The sequence below is a fragment of the Salvelinus sp. IW2-2015 genome, linkage group LG1, assembly GCF_002910315.2.
Source record: "Salvelinus sp. IW2-2015 linkage group LG1, ASM291031v2, whole genome shotgun sequence".
Taxonomy (NCBI): Eukaryota; Metazoa; Chordata; class Actinopteri; order Salmoniformes; family Salmonidae; genus Salvelinus; species Salvelinus sp. IW2-2015.
Genome location: NC_036838.1, coordinates 45001849 through 45015772, shown reverse-complemented (window position 1 = coordinate 45015772; position 13924 = coordinate 45001849).

Genomic DNA, 13924 nt, shown 5'->3' with positions numbered 1-13924 from the left:
TCCACATGATGGAAGCAGAGTAACATTAATGTGTCGGGGTTACTGTGGGAAATGCACTCCGTCTTCTGGGTCTGGCCTGCTCATCACAGTGGCCTAAATTGACCGTTTAACCGTGTGCATATTACTAACTATTCTTAGAAATATATAGTGTTTTATCGCTCCAATCTATTATTATATGTACCACTATTTCTCTCCTAAACATGAAACATGTCACCTGTATTGTGTTTGTATCCATAGTACACTCTTAGAAAAAAGGTTTCCAAAAGGTTTTTACCGGCTCACACCATAGGAGAACCCTTTTGGGCTACAAGTAAAACCGTTCTTTGGTTCCAGGTAATAACCCTTTGGGCTCCCTCTGTGGAAAGGGTTCTACATGGAACCCAAATGGTTCTACCTGGAACCAAAAGGGTTCTACCTGGAAACAAATAAGGTTCTTCAAAAGGTTATCCTATGGGGACAGCCTAAGAACCCTTTTTGGTTCTAGATAGCACCTTTTTTTCTAAGTGTATGTGGTTTTGGCATCCCTCTGTATTGGCATCCCTCCCTCTCTTCACAGCTCTCTTCGGCTGCTCTTCAAGCCAAGATATCCAACCTCTCAGTGGTGCTAAAGTAACGAGGGTTCCATCCTCCAAATGACCTCTATTCCCTCCAATGTGTAAATATGTCAATAGAACAGGTGTAAGTACTGTACATTACATGGTAAATGACTTATTTATTATACGATATACTCAAAATGTATTTTTACATTGTAAGATCATTTAAGAATTGTGTTTTTTTCTCTCCAACAAACAACACAGTGTACTATATTTACTGTGTATCTATCCACATCCCTTCACCATACACTAGAACAGGGGTATTCAACTCTGACCCTACGAGGTCCGGAGCCTGCTGCTTTTCTGTTCTACCTGATAACTAATTGCACACACCTGGTGTCCCAGGTTTAAATCAGTCCCTGATTAGAGGGGACCAATGAAAAAACGCAGTGGAACTGGCTTCGAGGTCCAGAGTTGAGATTGAGGGCACTAGAACATAAAAATGTGCCTTAGAAATATGTATCATCATATTCAGTCCAGTGTACTGTAGCTGCTTTGTGTTTCTGGCAGTGTTTTTTCTCTCATATTATGGCAGTGTTACGGCCTGGCTCTTCTTTGTCTAATGAGGCAGAAGAAGACTGTCAGTTTTGGGTATGTGTATGAATGTGTACACACTGTATGTACTTTCTCTCTTACACTCTTAGCTGTATTACAGTCTCTGCATCCTTCAGCCCTGTTTTACCTATGCTCTGTGGTGTCACTATCCAAGCTAGTTCAGTGGCTGAGTGTTTATGGAGCAGTGTAGTAAGTGCTATGTTCCTACCTGTGCTTTAGTTCTTGTAATGACCGTTACCTGGTCTAAAGCAGCACACGCAGTCACCAGCAGTGAGCAGTAGGATGGTACATTAGTCAGGTGCCCTTGCAAATGGGAGAGACAGCCCTGCACGGCTTTGGCACAAAGGCGGTGTAGTGAAGCATAGCAAGACAGACTGATCTGGTGCTGCCGAGGCTATCACAGGCAGCTGCTGCGGACGCAGACTCAGCCAGGTGATACTACCACAGAGGAACAACCCTGAGGTGGGCCAGAGAAGAATGGGAGAGAGTAGGTTAAAGATATAGCTGTCCTTTTAAAGTTGAGGACTCAACTGAGAGAGTTGATGCCTTAAACGTCTTAGTTGTCCAAATGCTGCCTGTAGGAACTGCTTACTGTACTGTACCTCCACTCAAACAACTTCCACTTGTTTCTCATCCTTTATGTTATTTCCTTTCAACAGTCTATCCAGATTTATTTCCATAATTCTCTATTACCATATGATGTTATGGATATGTTGTCATTCCAGTGTTCATATGGGTGTTTTCACAATCACGTTACCTTCTGTTTGAAGGTGTTTGCTTTATCTCATGCGACCTATGCCTTCCATGAGATTTTTGATAGACTTTTATAGAAAATGAATGACAAAAATAAGAAAAACAATAATAATTGGGGGACAGATTTTGAGGACAAAGCCATACTTGCCATATTAGCCTTTTTATAAATGATACCTTGAGAATATCAGCAGGATATTTTCATGACGGTGCACCTATACTTCGTCATGTTTCCATCTAACCTTCAGCTAAATAGGAATTCCACACCGTTGTATCTGATAGCCATTCAAAATGAGTTAAAAAAAAATCTTATTCGTTTATATTTAATGAAATGAAAATGTTCAATGTTAATGTTAAATGTTTTATTGTCCAAATCTTCCAGTCAGAAGAGATTGATTCTATAGTCTGACTGTTAATATTTGACGATCCAGATTCCACATGTATTTTCAGGTTTTTAAAATGAACTGATTATGTTAACAATATGCAGTATATTTATGTAACAATTTATATATCTTATTCCACATTTGCCACATTGTTTAAATCTTTTGTAGTTTTAAATTACTTTAAAAGTATTATAATAAAAAATTATATACATGTGTTTGTTTAATTTGCTTAAGTTGTGATAGTTTGTATTATTCCTTTGAATGTACATTGGCTTAAATCATAAATTATTGTAATACAGTTATATGCCCTAAAGAAAACATACCTCTTTATTAGATGGTCCAGGCAAACCATTTCACCCAGCAAATGTTTATATTTATATGTGTGTCATGTCTGCATAATATGTGAAATAGTTTTAATGCTGCGATATGAAATGTCTGAATTATGTATGAGATGAGATAATAGAATCAGAGGAAATAAAGTGACTGACACAGCCCATCCTTGTCTATGAGCACATCTTATGCTAATACATAATTTTCATACACAAACCTTGATGTATCACACTATGAAGTCTAATATCAAATCATACGTTATTTGTCACATGCTTAGTAAACAATAGGTATAGACCAACGGTGAAATGTTTACTCATGATCCTTCCTAACAATGCAAAGAGAAAGAAAATAGAGAAATAATAGAAACGTAATAACACATAATAATATAAGTAATAATAGCTATGATCTTGCTATGAATAGACAAGAGAGAAGACATGCCTCTGCCATAAAGTGGTCATTGCTTTCATGATGGTCACTTTAACATTATTGCACTTTCCCCGCCATACCATAAAGAACAGATTTACGCTGTGCATATGTTTCAGTGAACCCTCCCCCCATCTTTGTTTGTCTATGGGGGTCTGCTCTAGACACTCACCTGGTCCTCCAGGTGTAATTACTGGTTGGTAGGTTTTTCTAAGATATGCAGTACTGTGACCATGTGCTGTTGACTGTCTGTCATACTGTAGCTTAGTAACCATACATGAAAGGGACTTGGGAATACAAAGCCAATGCTATGACCATGGGGCGCCATGAAAATGCATTCAAATAAGTTGTGTGCTGAGGCTCCAGCTAGTTTGTTCAAGCCTACAATACACCAAATCTCAGGTGTATTGTAGGGAGCTTGCGGATTCTTTTAGCTGTTAGTTGTCAACAGATCCAGGGGACTGTATTAAAAGCAAGAGAGTTTCTACAGTAGCATAGAAGTGAGGAGAGAAAGAGGGAGAGAGAAAGTCATCATTCTACCAAGCAGAAGGATCTGACAGGGCCATGCCAGAATACCTTGTGTTTCAACAGAGCTGTTCCTGGAAATGACATGACAGATTTCATGCTCACAGGGAAATTATTCTTGGTAGGTAGTGTCATGACGTGGCCCTTTCTGGGTGTAGATCGTGGCATCCCCCTCTCTCTCTCTCTCTCTCTCTCTCTCTCACACTCTCTCCTACACCCAGGTTCTCTTATCTCAGGCCATGAATTCCTGGCGGAGACTCTCTCCCCCTGGCCATGCAGAGAGACACAGAGAGAACGAAGGTTCGTCCACGCCCTGGCCTAGTATTCTTGTTTTCTTTATTATTATTAGGTCAGGGTGTGACATGGGTATTTATGTGGGTTTTGTAGTGTCCAGGGTGATTGTAAGGTTTAGCGGGTTTATTTAGAGTAGTTGGCTTTATGTTTAGTATAGTTGTCTAGCTGTGTCTATGTTGTGTGTAGTTGTCTAGGAAAGTCTATGGTTGCCTGAATGGGTTCCCAATTAGAGACAGCTGGTTTCTGTTGTCTCTGATTGGGAGCCATATTTAAGGTAGCCATAGGCTTTAGTTTGTGTGGGGAATGTCTATGTACAACGTTTGTAGCGCGCGTGTTGTGTGTGGTGTTTGTGTGTGTGTGTGTGTGTGTGTGTGGTGTGTGTGGTGTGTGTGTGTGTGTGTGTGTGTGTTGTGTGTGTGTGGTGTGTGTGTGTGTGTGTGGTGTGTGTGTGTGTGGTGTGTGTGTGTGTGTGCACTACGTTATTTAGCTTCACGATCGTTTGTTGTTGGTAGTTTGTAAGTGTTTTTGTTTCGTTTTTGCTCTTCAATAATAAAAAAGAAGATGGCTTATTTTCCTCATGCTGCGTTTTGGTCCAGCCAGGGGAATATCGCCGTCCCAAAGCGGAGCTGGAGGCAGCGAAAGCGGAGAGGCGGTTTTATGAGGCAAAGGCAAGGCAGAGTGGCTGGAAGCCCGTGAGTAACACCCAAAAATTTCTTGGGGGGGGCTAAAGGGGAGTGTGGCGAAGCCGGGTTGGATACCTGAGCCAACTCCCGGGCTTGCCGTGGAGTAAGAGGGCGTCGTACTGGTCAGACACCGTGTTATGCGGTAAAGCGCACGGTGTCCCCAGTACGCCTGCTTAGCCCAGTGCGGGCTATTCCACCTTGCCGCACTGGGAGGGCTAGGTTGGGCATCGAGCCGAGTGCCATGAAGCCGGCCCAACGTATCTGGTCTCCAGTACGTCTCCTCGGGCCGGCGTACATGGCACCAGCCTTACAGGTGGTGTCCCCGGTTCGCCTGCATAGCCCAGTGCGGGCTATTCCACCTCGCCGCACTGGCAGGGTACGGGGACCATTCAACCTGGTGAGGTTGAGGCTCGGTGCTCAAGAGCACGTGTCCTCCTTCACGGTCCGGTATATCCGGCGCCACCTTCCCACCCCAGCTCAGTACCACCAGTGCCTACACCACGCACCAGGCTCCAGTGCATCTCCAGAGCCCTGTTCCTCCCACGCACTCTCCCTATGGTGCGTGTCTCCAGCCCAGTGCCTCCAGTTGCGGCACCAAGCCTAGAGTGCGCCACGAGAGTCCAGTGTGCCCTGTTGTTGTTCCCCGCACTAGCCTGAAGGTGCGTGTCCTTAGCCCGGTACCTCCTTGTCCGGTACCACGCACCAGGCCTATAGTGCGTCTCAGCCGGCCAGAGTCTGCCGTCTGCCCACGCGCCTGAACTGCCCGTCTGCCCAGCGGCGCCTGAACTGCCCGTCTGCCCAGCGCGCCCTGAACTGCCCGTCTGCCCAGCGGCCCCTGAACTGCCTGTCTGCCCAGCGGCGCCTGAACTGCCCGTCTGCCCCCCAGCGCCTGAACTGCCCGTCTGCCATACGCCGGCTGAACTGTCCGTCTGCCATGAGCCTGCAAAGCCGCCCGTCTGCCATGAGCCTGCAAAGCCGCCCGTCTGCCATGAGCCTACAGAGCCGTCCGCCAGACAGGAGCCGCTAGAGCCGTCCGCCAGACAGGAGCCGCTAGAGCCGTCCGCCAGACAGGAGCCGCTAGAGCCTTCCGCCAGACCGGATCAGCCAGAGCCTTCCGCCAGACCGGATCAGCCAGAGCCTTCGCCAGACCGATCAGCCAGACCTTCGCCAGACCGATCAGCCAGAGCCTTCGGCCAGACCGGATCAGCCAGAGCCTTCGGCCAGACCGGATCAGCCGAGCTTCGGCCAGACCGGATCAGCCAGAGCCTTCGGCCAGACCGATCAGCCAGAGCTTCCGCCAACCGGATCAGCAGAGCCTTCCGCCAGACCGGATCACCAGAGCCTCCGCCAGACCGGATCAGCCAGAGCCTTCCGCCAGCCATGACCGTCCAGAGCCGTCAGCGAGCCATGACCGTCCAGAGCCGTCAGCGAGCCATGACCGTCCAGAGCCGTCAGCGAGCCATGACCGTCCAGAGCCGTCAGCGAGCCATGACCGTCCAGAGCCTCAGCGAGCCATGACCGTCCAGAGCCGTCAGCGAGCCATGACCGTCCAGACCGTCAGCCAGCCATGACCGTCCAGAGCCGTCAACCAGCCAAGAGCGTCCAGAGCCAGCCAGCCAGGATCCGCCAGTCATTCTGTGTTGCCCTCATCTGTGTTGCCCCTCATCGCTGTTTGCCCCTCATTCCGGTGTTGCCCCTCATTCCGGTGCTGCTCCTTATCCTGGAGATGCCCCTTAATTTAGGTAGGGTTATTTGGAGGTGGTCATTGTGGGGAGGCTACAGAAGCTGGGATTGACTATGGTGGGGTGGGACCTCGCCCTGAGCCTGAGCCACCACCGTGGTCAGATGCCCACCCAGGCCCTCCCCTAGACTTTGTGCTGGTGCGCCCGGAGTTCGCACCTTAAGGGGGGGCTATTCACGCCCTGGCCTTAGTATTCTTGTTTTCTTTATTATTTTAGTTAGGTCAGGGTGTGACATGGGTATTTATGTGGGTTTTTCGTGTCCAGGGTGATTGTAAGGTTTAGGGGGTTATTTAGAGTAGTTGGCTTTAGTTTAGTAAGTTGTCTAGCTGTGTCTATGTTGTGTGTAGTTGTCTAGAAAGTCTATGGTTGCCTGAATGGGTTCCCAATTAGAGACAGCTGGTTTCTGTTGTCTCTGATTGGGAGCCATATTTAAGGTAGCCATAGGCTTGTGTGTGTGTGTGTGTGTGTGTGTTGGTGTGTGTGTGTGTGTGTTGTGTGTGTGTGTTGTGTTTTGTGTGTGTGTGTGTGTGTGTGTGTGGTGTGGGTGTGTGTGATGTGTGTGCACTACGTTATTTAGCTTCACGATCGTTTGTTGTTTTGGTAGTTTGTAAGTGTTTTTGTTTCGTTTTACCTTCTTCAATAATAAAAAGAAGATGGCTTATTTTCCTCATGCTGCGTTTTGGTCCGTCTCTCCTCCACACGATCGTGACAGAAGGATTTCACATGGCAAACTCCTAAATCCCCAAAATGGGAATTTGAAACAAAATGTCCACTTGTGGGAATGGTCCGTGGACACTTAAAACCTCTTGGCGCACCGATCCCTTTAGCGGGATCATTTTCGTCAACATCCGCTGAATTGCAGCGCGCCAAATTTAAATGAAATTACTAAAAATATTACATTTTCATGAAATCACAAGTGCAATATACCAAAACACAGCTTAGCTTGTTGTTAATCCACCTGGCGTGTTAGATTTAGAAAAAAAACCTTTACAGCGAAAGCAAACCAAGCGTTTGTGTGAGGACATCGATCAGTAGACAAAACATTACAATCAGCTAGCAGCAAAGTAGCTTGGTCACGAAAGTCAGAAAAGCAATAAAATGTATCGCTTACCTTTGATCTTTGGATGTTTGCACTCACGAGACTCCCAGTTACACAATAAATGTTTTTTGTTCAATAAAGATTCTTTGTATATCCAAAAACTTCCATTTGGTTGGCGCGTTTTGTTGAGTAATCCACAGGCTCGTGCAGGTCACGACGGGCAGATGAAAATTCCAAATAGTATCCGTAAAGTTTGTAGAAACATGTCAAACGTTTTTTATAATCAATCCTCGGGTTGTTTATAACATAAATAATCAATAATATTTCAACCGGACGGTAAACTTTTCAATATAAGAGAGAAAGAAAATGTTGAGCTACCAGTGGCGCATGAACAAATCTAAAGACATCTTGCAGTCCACTGACGCGATGTGATCATTCTCGCTCATTTTTCAGAGTAAAAGCTTGAAACTATGTCTAAAGACTGTTCACACCCTGTGGAAGCCATAGGAAAAGGAATCTGGTTGATATCCCTTTAAATGGAGGATAGGCAGGCAATGGAACAGAGTAGTTTCAGAAAAACAGCACTTCCTGGTTGGATTTTCCTCAGGTTTTCGCCTGCAATATCAGTTCTGTTATACTCACAGACAATATTTTGACAGGTTTGGAAACTTTAGATTGTATTCTATCCTAATCTGCCAATTATATGCATATTCTAGCATCTGGGCCTGAGAAATAGGCAGTTTACTTTGGGAACGTTATTTATCCAAACATCCAAATACTGCCCCCTAGCTTGGGACAGGTATGATGAGTGTGTTTCATTTGGTGACCTCAGAGAGGACAGGAAACACACATAACTATATCTCTGAATGTGTACATTTCTAAATCATGAGGTTTGCATCTAATTCTTGTATAAAATGAATGAGTAAAGATGAAACTATTTGTGAAATGATGTAATGTGATGTTAAACCTTTAATGTGAGAGAATTGTATTCCCTTTAAAGTTTAACTAAGTCATTGGCCCGCCCCGTGAGCACAGACATGATCTGGCATCATGAACCGCCCTTTCCTAGTGTTACGAATAAAAAACCCTCCTGAGGAAAGCGTAAGCTAAGGGTGCAATGGTTGTTGAATTCCTAACGATACCACGTGGAGTATTGGCTACACGGGTGGAAATGGTTAAACTCTGAGACTATCAATCCCAACAGAATAAGAGCTAATCTTAGATACTAATTACTAGTCTGTAGCTAGAAATTATGTCAACCTGGGATGCGAATACAGACAACCGCCGAAACATCTAATCTATGAGAACATTTCTGAATGGTACTCTGAAGTATCCATTCTAACCACGAAGACTTTGATCTTCAGGGAAGCGACGCTGAGAGAGATGCTGATGAACTGACTCTCCGCAGAAGGACCGAGTTCCAACAGAAATCACGACGACACACTGGGCGTAAATATATATTGATTGCAATTATTCCTGAATGAGTGAGCGTTCATGTGCAAAGGATTAGCATTTCAATTAATATAATTAACAACTGTATAGTGATTCCTTTTGTCTTTCCCGCATGTTGTCAGTCCACACCCACTTCCCTTTGTCCACCAAGCCGTCATATCGGCTTAGCCCACTAGGGAACCTCCTCTATCATTTCCTTGTAACCATATCTACTGTTTGTTTGTTTATGCATTTCTGTGATGCATTCTATTTTATGCATTCTATTTAGTTAGTTAGTAAATAAATGATTAAGCCAATTGGTGTATGGATGATTCATAGTAAAGGCTGGGTTCGTGCAGATAACCAACAATTTACGACGTTTGGAATGAGACTAACGTGAGATAAACAATAATTCATTAATTAGAAGACTAATTGATCAGATATTAAAATATCTGAAGAGTTATATTAGGAAAATTATAACTTTGTAATCTGAAGATTTTCCTTGGTGCCCCGACTTCCTAGTTAATTACATTCACATGATTAGTTTAATCACAGAAATATAATTACAGAGAATTTATTTTATAAAATAACAGTCTTCACTTTTAATGATGCCAAAGACACGACAGTAGCCTACAGTAGACATTGCACTCAATGTAATAAGGTTGGTCTGAAACCAGTTGTTTTAGTGTCCAGACAGTTTGTGATGTACCACTTCTGTAGGTATGTTGTGGGTCTAACATACAAGGATGGTTCCCTGACCATGTCATTATCTAAACAAAACCACTGGTCTTTGGCAGAGTGATCTCTCCTCAGAGAGATAACATCCAATATACTGTAGCAGCCCACATTGACCAGATGTATGGACATTCCCCCAGACCTCAGGTTAAATTAAACAGCCCATTCAATGTCATGTTTTCCAATGTAGGAGGTAGGTCCTCTGCAATATGTTATGGTCATTGGTTCAGCACTAACATGATGCCAGAAAAATAGATTACTTTACCTGTAATGGTTATGAGCATTTTATTGATCGTTTTAAAAGCATGTGTAGCTATGTTACTTAGAATGACACCTCTGCCAGTAGAATGTGTGTGTGTGTGTGTGTGTGTGTGTGCGTGCGTGCGTGCGTGCGTGCGTGCGTGCGTGCGTGCGGACCCTTCAACTCACCTGGTATGGTTACTGTTTACCATCTCCATGGATCCCTCCTCACGTAGGCATGTTCTGTTTTAACAAGACCCAGCAAACACCTGTAAGTCTACGGAGCCCAGGTGCTAGGATCACACTGTCATTCACAGCTCCAACTTCGATCGAACAACTACTCTGACACCTACAAGGTAAACTGGGTAATTTTTAAAATAGGTGAACTTGTTTATCCAATCACTTTCTAATATGCTGATGAGTTCCAATCTCTCAGTGGACACTTATCTACTTTTTTATTTGTATTCTTATCACATGGAATCTGTTTTCATGGGTACTTATATGAGGTGCTTGTATGTTATGACTTGAGCTCAATCTAACCTTATCAGCAATTCATACACAACCGCTTGTCACGCGGGACTAGGTGGGTGAAGGAATCAGACGCAGAGAGAGATCCACTTGGAAAAAATATTCCTTTTACTAATGCACAAAAAATTATAAGCCGAAACATCCAGGGCGCAGAGAACAACTTGATAACCCAAAAACACAGGGTACCAAGTAAATAGAAAAAATAATACACCTCTACCTAAAACACACACACGTAACATAAAGACAATCCCGCACAAAACAAGGGCGGGTCTACCTACTAAATATAGGGAAGCTCATTTACGAAAACAACAGAAACACAGGTGAAACTAATAAGACAAAACAAACAGACAAACGAAAAAGGGATCGGTGGCGGCTAGTAGGACGGTGACGACGACCGCCGAGCACCGCCCGAACAGGCAGGGGAGCCAACTTCGGCGGAAGTCGTGACAGTACCCCCCTCCTGACGCGCGGCTCCCGGCAGCGCGCCGCCACCGGCCTCGAGGACGACCTGGAGGGCGAGGTGCCGGGCGATCCGGGTGGAGGCGGTGGAAGTCTCTCAGTAGAGAAGGATCCAAAATGTCCCCCACCGGAACCCAGCATCTCTCCTCCGGACCGTACCCCTCCCAGTCCACGAGGTACTGTAGGCCCCTCACCCGGCGTCTCGAGTCCAGAATGCCACGTACTGTGTACGCCGGGGACCCCTCGATCTCCAGAGGGGGCGGAGGGACCTCAGGCACCTCACCTTCTTGCAGGGGACCAGCCACCACCGGCCTGAGGAGAGACACATGAAACGAGGGGTTAATAYGGTAATACCTAGGAAGTTGTAACCTATAACACACCTCGTTTATTCTCCTCAGGAYTTTAAACGGCCCCACACACTGCGGCCCCAGCTTCCGACAGGGCAGGCGGAGAGGCAGGTTTCGGGTCGAGAGCCAGACCCTGTCCCCCGGTGTGAACACGGGGGCCTCACTGCGGTGCTGGTCAGCGCTCCTCTTCTGCCGTTGTCCCGCTAACCTTAGCGATTCCTGGACGGCTTTCCAGGTGTCCTTGGAGCGCTGTACCCATTCCTCTACCGCAGGAGCCTCGGTCTGGCTCTGATGCCATGGGGCCAGGAACGGCTGGTACCCTAACACACACTCAAGCGGGGACATGTTCGTTGAGGAGTGGCGGAGGGAGTTCTAAGCGAGCTCAGCCCAAGGAACATACCTCGCCCACTGACCAGGCCGGTCCCGGCAATATGACCGCAGAAACCTGCCCACATCCTGGTTTACGCGCTCCACCTGCCCATTACTCTCGGGGTGAAAACCCGAGGTCAAGCTGACCGAGACCCCCAGTCTCTCCATAAACGCCCTCCAAACTCTGGACGTGAATTGGGGGCCCCGATCAGAAACGATCTCCGCGGCCACCGAGACAACGATGGTAAGTCCAGATGAGAAAAGGGTGTTTCGCCCCCTCAAGCCAATGTCTCCACACCTTCAGAGCCTTGACTACAGCTAACAACTCCCGGTCCCCCACGTCATAGTTTCGCTCCGCCGGACCGAGCTTCCTCGAAAAGAAGGCACAAGGGCGGAGCTTGGGTGGTATGCCCGAGCGCTGGGACAGCACGGCCCTGACCCCCGCCTCGGACGCGTCCACCTCCACTATGAATGCTAAAGAGGGGTCCGGATGCGCCAACACGGGCGCATTGGTGAACAGCTCCTTCAGATGACTGAAAGCTCTGTCCGCCTCTGCTGACCAACGCAAGCGCACCGGTCCTCCCTTCAGCAGTGAGGTAATGGGAGCAGCCACCTGACCAAAACCCCGGATAAACCTCCGGTAGTAATTGGCAAACCCTAAAAACCGCTGCACCTCTTTCACCGTGGTCGGAGTCGGCCAATTACGCACGGCTGTAACGCGGTCATCCTCCATCACCACCCCGGAGGTGGAAATACGATGACTCAGGAAGGAAACGGCCTGTTTGAAGAACTCACATTTCTCCGCCTTGCAATACAGGTCATGCTCCAGCAGTCGCCCAAGTACCTTACGCACCAGAGACACATGCGCCGCGCGTGTGGCAGAGTAGATCAAGATGTCATCGATGTACACTACCACTCCCTGCCCGAGCAGGTCTCGGAGAATCTCATCTACGAAGGATTGAAAGACAGCTGGAGCATTTTTCAACCCATATGGCATGACACGGTACTCATAATGGCCAGATGTAGTACTAAATGCGGTTTTCCACTCATCTCCTCCCCGGATACGCACCAGATTATACGCACTCCTCAGGTCCAATTTTGTGAAGAAGCGCGCCCCGTGAAATGATTCCACTGCCGTACCGATGAGAGGTAGTAGGTAACTAAACCCCACTGTGATGGAATTTAGACCTCGATAATCAATGCGCGGGCGTAAACCGCCATCTTTCTTCTTCCCAAAAAAGAAGCTCGAGGAGACAGGTGATGCGGAGGGCCGAATGTATCCCTGTCCCAGTGATTCAGTAACATATGTCTCCATAGCTACTGTCTCCTCCTGGGACAAAGGATACACGTGACTCCTAGGAAGTGCAGCGTTCTCCAGGAGGTTTATCGCGCAGTCCCCTCTACGATGGGGTGGTAATTGGGTCGCCTTCTTTTTACTGAAGGCGATAGCCAAATCGGCATATTCAGAGGGAATGCGCACGGTGGAAACCTGGTCTGGACTCTCCACCGTAGTCGCACCAATGGCAACTCCTATACACCTACTCTGACCACCCCTTAAGAGCCCCCTGTCGCCAGGAAATCACCGGGTTGTGCTGAGCTAGCCAGGGAATTCCCAACACCACTGGAAACGCAGGTGAGTCGATAAGGAACAGACTAATCTGCTCCTTATGACTACCCTGCGTTACCATGTCCAGTGGTACCGTGGCCTCCCTGACCATTCCTGACCCTAATGGTCGGCTATCTAAGGAGTGCACGGGAAAGGTAGGTCTAACGACACAAGGGGAATCCCTAGCCTTAACGCGAGCCCCCGATCTATGAAATTCCCAGCTGCGCCTGAATCGACTAGCGCCTTATGCTGTAGAGATGGAGAAAACCCGGGGAAAGAGGTTAACACATACATATGACCGACAGGAAGCTCTGGGTAAGTCTGGTGCTGACTCACCTGGGGTGATCGAGTAGTGCTCCGCCTGCCCTCCCGACTCCCAGACGAGTTCCTTCAGCACCGGTCGGCCGTGTGCCCTCGCCGATCACAACTGGTGCAGGAGGACACTCCTCCTCCGGTCCCCCTCGACGCTGCCCTCCCTAACTCCATAGGGATAGGAGCAGGAGGGCTGGGAGGTGGAAACGACAGGACCTGTTCCGAACGTCCGCGGGCAGCCAGCAGGTTGTCGAGACGGATGGCCATGTCAATGAGTTCATCCAGCGTGAGGGTGGTGTCCCGACACGCTAGCTCCCTGCGGACGTCCTCCCTAAGGCTACATCGGAAATGGTCTATTAAGGCCCTGTCGTTCCACCCTGCTCCTGCGGCCAAGGTCCTGAACTCCAGGGCAAAATCCTGTGCGCTCCTCGTCTCCTGACGCAGGTGGAACAGCCGTTCACCTGCCGCACGACCCTCTGGTGGGTGGTCAAACACAGCTCGGAATGGGCGGGTGAACTCAGGGTAATKATCCCTCGCCGAGTCTGGGCCATTCCACACTGCGTTGGCCCACTCGAGAGCT